Raw genomic sequence first — 5,871 nt, forward strand, 5'->3', positions numbered from 1 at the left:
GCAGTATGGAGCCCCACACGACAAGTTGCACTGGAGACCGAGGGACAAGGTGGATCGAGTCAGGTCGCGGAGCTTAAAGCCATCCAGCTGGCTTTGGATATTGCCAAACGAGATAAATGGCCAAGGCTCTATCTGTACACCGACTCCTGGATGGTAGCCAACGCGCTATGGGGATGGTTAGATCGCTGGAGAAAGGCCAACTGGCAGCGCAGAGGAAAACCCATCTGGGCCGCTGAGATTTGGCAGGACGTCGCCGCCCGGGCAGAAAAGCTGACCGTGAAAGTTCGACACGTGGATGCACATGTACCTAAGAGTCGGGCTAATGAAGAGCATCGTAAAAACGAGCAGGTGGACCGAGCTGCCAAGGTGAAAGTGTCACAGGTGGATCTGGACTGGCAGCACAAAGGAGAATTATTTCTAGCTCGTTGGGCCCATGATGCCTCTGGTCATCAAGGGAGGGATGCAACGTACAGATGGGCTCGTGACCGAGGGGTGGACTTGACCATGGACAACATCTCACAGGTCATCCACAGCTCTGAGACTTGCGCTGCAATCAAACAGGCCAAGCGGGTGAAGCCTCTGTGGTATGGTGGACGATGGTCAAAGTACAGGTATGGGGAAGGATGGCAAGTTGATTACATCACCCTTCCCCAAACCCGCCAAGGAAAGCGCTACGTGCTGACCATGGTGGAAGCAACCACGGGATGGTTAGAGACCTACCCTGTGTCTCATGCTACTGCCCGGAACACCATCTTGGGTCTGGAAAAGCAAGTCCTGTGGAGACATGGTACCCCTGAGAGAATCGAGTCTGACAATGGAACCCATTTCAAGAATGGCCTCATAAGCACCTGGGCTAGAGAGCACGGAATTGAATGGATATACCATATCCCCTATCATGCACCAGCTGCCGGGAAAGTTGAACGGAGCAACGGACTACTTAAGACAACTTTGAAGGCACTTGGCAGGGGAACCTTCAAAAATTGGGAACTGAACTTAGCAAAGGCCACCTGGATGGTTAACACAAGGGGTTCTATCAATTGAGCCGGTCCTGCCCAGTCCGAACCTTTGTGTTGCAGAACCATGTATAAAGACTTTAGTAGTAGTCATGCTAAGGCTTGGAGGGATCAGTAGGCCTGAGTGTAAACCGTGTTGTGTAGCGAAGTTGCCAGTAGCGATCAAAAGGATTAGTAGAGCATACTGAAGAGGTAGAAAGACTTATCTGAGGAATGTGTAGCTATAGAACACTTTGTTTATCTAAATGATCTGCTAAGTGAAGTGTGTGACTTATCTAGTAGGGTGTAGTAGATTAATGATGATAAGGAATGTTCAGTTAACGAAAAAGAAAGTCACAATGTAATCATAAATCAGGTAGATATGTCTAGAAATCAAATTCGTTGTGATGAAGCAATTTGAAAAGAGAACGTATATATACTCAGTGATTTTGTAACAGGCTGGGGCTCTGACTTTGGACGCGAGTCCTCAGGTCCCCAGGGCCCTCAATAAAGCACCGCATAAATAACTTCGGTTGTTTGTGTTTCCTCGGTTCGGGCAACATTTGCACACAGTGGATGGAGATAAAGTCCCTGTGGTACACATAAGAGATTTTTAAGGAAGACTGTTTGGATTAGTCCCACCTCAGGCAAAGGCAAACCTATCCGTGGAGTTGTTTTTGCCCAAGGACCTGGGTATACTTGGTGGGTGATGCAGGCAGATGGGGAAACCCGTTGTGTCCCACAAGGAGACCTTATCTTAAGTGAGAACTGTGTAGATGGTAATAGAATTAGGGGTGGATAATGTCCTAGGTTGCAATATAGATGTATTTAAGTATTCTATTACCACCAGCTGTGGGCCGTTAGCTGCTATCACCTGCTAATGATCCAACCCGGATGACAGGCAATGGGCCATCAGGGACCCACCGCATGACTCATGGACTTATCCCATTGTGGGATGCTCTGCCCAGGAGGGAGGAGCCAGGTGTTCCCACCTGGATATAACCTGGCCTTGGAACTGCCTGAGCTAGCCCTGTCTACTGCGTTCCCAGAGGACAAGAGCTACCACTGGACCTTCAGCTGGAGATCAGACCTTCACAGGATCACCGCTTGAACTGAACTACTTCAGTTGGACTGCTACTACCACCCTAACAGGGTGTCAGTTTGTATCTGACTTTGTCAGTGCTTTTCCTTGTATTATTTCACTTATTTTTAATTTCAATCTGGACTTGTGATCTCCCACTGGTTTGTTTTCAAACCAACACAACAAGCCCAACTATGGATGCAGTCAGCAGCTGCCTTAATTATAAGAGAAGGTAGTGAAGGTACTTTCCCCATTGAAATTCACAAAGTTATTTGGGACAATGCCACTGACCTAGAAAGGAAGTTTCAATCTTGGTAGACCCTAGTAAACTTCACATATGACCCTACTGCTAATATGGCCACAGCCTTTTTACTCACTATTCGTAATGCCACCGTCCACGTCATCCATCCCATTATTGCACTAGGACTAAACCATGAGAAAACAGTGCTCTATCCCTCTGAACATAGGGTATGGGCCCAGATAGTAGAGGAGAAGTAGCAGACTGTGAATTTAGAATCCTGTATTACACAAGAACAACAGGAGTTTATCTGTGAAAACAATACAATTGATGCCCAGGACATATGCCTTGATACAGAGCAAGGCATCTGCCACTTCGAAATCCATCCAAATGCTAATTAAAAAACTGTGCTTGTGTATATTGGTCAAGGTTGTGTGTGCTTAAGGACTGTTTGTGCTTTTGTAGAAATAGATAATAATATAACCATAAATGTTAAAAATCATTCTAATTTTTGTATCTGTAATTTTGTTAAGATCGTTGCGTGTGACTTTTTGTATTTAGCCCCAGTTGGATTTTACCAATTGATAAAATCTAATTACACTATGTACCACAAATTGTTACCCACACCTATTGGAATGAACCTTACATTGGTAAAACAGTTAGTAAAACATGAAGACCTAATTAAAATTTTAAAAGAAGTTCAAGAAAACGGAAAGAAAACTTTAATTACTATTCATCATGACACAGAAAAAATAAGCAGAATCTTACAAAGAGCAAGACAAGATGCAAGTCATCACTGGTGGGATGTGCTCTTTGGGTGGTCACCTACTGCAATTAGTATTCTAAATATGTTATGTCACCCTATCATTGTTCTTTTAATATTAGTTAGTATCAGCTTTATTTTATCCTTTATGTTATGTGTCTGGAATTGGAAAATGTTACAATGAGTAGCAATTTTGACTTCTCTGTCAAACGCACATGGTAAGGCATTGAGAGACACCTTTCGCAAAAATTTGATAGAAGAAGAATTTATGTAATAGTAAAAGAATTTACTAATTTTACAGAAAAGGGGGAACTGATACAAGGGAATCAGAAGTTAAGAGATAACTTGGTAGAAACTGCTCACCACACAATATATCTATTGATTTAGCATTCATTGTGTTTGTCAAACAAGGACTGTGATACTCTGGAACTTCCATGCTGGCAAAAAACCAAATTTGTTGTTCCCGCCTTTGGAAGGAGAAGTCAGTGAAGAAGACCTTCTGCAAAGACCCCTCCACAAAACAGAACTACGCAGGCCAAGGATATAAAAATGACTTTTGAACTCATTATAATACAAAGTGGGAATAGGTTATGCATATGTATAAGCGTATTAGGAAGCTCTATGAATTTGTAACATGTAACCACATATATACCAAGCTATACGGGACTGACGGCGCGTGTGTCTGTGGAGGGCTACCTCCCACGTGCCCAGCGCTGCGATAAACATACCAGCTTTACAACTTAAAATTATATAGGTTGTGAAGTTTTGTCTTTTTCTTAAATCAATACCCCACCTTGAGTCTCTACTTGTTGGACAGGTGAGATGCGAATGCAGAACTATGGGACAGGCTATGTCCCGTGAACATAAACTTTTTTTAGAGATATTACAGAGAATTTTAAAGGAACAAAGTCATTAATATCATTAGCATGTACACCACGCATGCTTTGTATGTCCCGGTGGTCTTTGGAGACCCCCAAAGACCCCTCCAGCATGAAGGTCCTAGTAGTCTTCATCACAATGCACTTTTCACCTTTCCCTCTGGAGCATGCGCGGTCCTTCATGGGATGATTCAGCGGTTTCTGTGCTGGCTTCAAACGGATTCTTGTTCCTCTTATCTTGATAAGATTAAGAGAATCATGTTTTTTCTAGGTTTTAGAATTCACATATTCTGTCTCTCAATAGTTAACTTGAGTTACCTATTTGACCACTTCTTTCTCACTCCTTTCAGAGATTTGGATTGAAAATTGTTGTAACCTTTAACCTCAGAAAAGAGACAAAGTATACAAAATATGGGCTCTCCAGGAGAAATATTCCATCCTAGTGAAATCCAGCAAAAATAGAAAACCTGTGGAACATCTTGGGCTAAGCAGTAATAGCAAAAAGGGGAGGGGTAGAACTTCAGGTAACCCAAGCCAGAAACATTTTGCACTGTTGTTTAGCCAACTTCTGTTTACTCCGCCAATGTTACTAAATTAAGGCACCCCAGCAATTCTTATGAAGGGAATTTCACCTAAGTTACCGAGGGTTTTACTGTTGTTTTCAACACAGTTTTTCATTTGGTTCCCCTGCCCAACTTTCTCATCATCCAATTTCTTAATATTATCGTAATTTCTCCTTATTTCTGCTGCAATGCTTTCTCTGTGTGAGAAAGAGGTGGTCAAATAGAAAACCCAATTCTATTTGCACTTCAATCATCCTTGTTTCTTTGATCTTTTGCCCCCTTCCACCAGCACAGCACCTGTCCAGGGATGAAGGCTGAGGTCTAATTCAAATTCAAACTGTAGCTGACAGCTTCTCAGAGAGGAGTGAATGTAGATAACAGCTCTGGCCTGATGGCTTATCAGCTAAGATGTACAAGCATGCATTTGAAACCAGCACAGAAACCGCTGAATCATCCCATGAAGGACCACGCATGCTCCAGAAGGAAAGGTGAAAAGCGCATTGTGATGAAGACTACTAGGACCTTCATCCTGGAGGGGTCTTTGGGGGTCTCCAAAGACTACCGGGACATACAAAGCATGCGTGGTGTACATGCTAATGATATTAATGACTTCCGAGAAATGATTTGTATAACCACTCCTATTCTGGGAAATGTGATGAATATTCATGAATTTTACCTATAACACTGTGTCTTTGGAGGTACCGAGGTGTGTGTGTGTTTGGAGGAGAGAATTCTTCCCCCACCACACCCGGTGCACTGAATAAAAACAAATACCCACTTCTCTGACTTTGTCTCTGAAGTGTCTCTGGGCTCGATTGGGGCGAATCAGGAGAGCCCACTATATAACTTAAAATTGAAGGATTATCTTTTACAGGAACTACATTTATCTCTGAGGCTGTCCCAGAATTAAAGATTTTTTCCTCTGCCTGCAGACTACTAGCATCTGCTCTTGCGAATAAAGACTGCTTAAGTGTTGAGCCCTTAAGTGTTAAGTCCTTCAATTGGCAAGTTCAATAGATGTACCTGAAGTATTTAATTTGAAGAAATAATTTTATGTTCTGCTCAGTTTTATATATATCTTACATCAGCTTTATCGTGATTTGCACATTGAGGCTATAGTGTCATCCAACTCTGATAAAACCAAGGCATCAACGTTAAAACTATAGGGTTAAATTTGGTAGATCACTCCTTGTAATATTTAGGGTGAATATTAAATGGACGAGATTTAAAGCTGTAGTAATTAACTTTAAAGCCCACTGTCAAAACAGTGAATGATTTTCAAAAGTTACTGGGAGAAATTGCCTGCATAAGGCCCATGCTAGGTTTAACCAGCATCAATCAAAGCATTTATCTGCT

At 42.5% G+C, this 5,871-nt stretch overlaps 1 pseudogene; it reads left to right on the forward strand.

The window, feature by feature from the left end:
- Positions 1-433: 433 nt before the first annotated feature.
- LOC146425623 (uncharacterized) lies at positions 434-3,480 on the forward strand (annotated as a pseudogene).
- The last annotated feature ends 2,391 nt before the right edge of the window (positions 3,481-5,871 follow it).

Source organism: Lichenostomus cassidix, chromosome W (assembly GCF_008360975.1).
Source record: "Lichenostomus cassidix isolate B80296 chromosome W, HeHo_3.0, whole genome shotgun sequence".
In the NCBI taxonomy this organism is placed as follows: Eukaryota; Metazoa; Chordata; class Aves; order Passeriformes; family Meliphagidae; genus Lichenostomus; species Lichenostomus cassidix.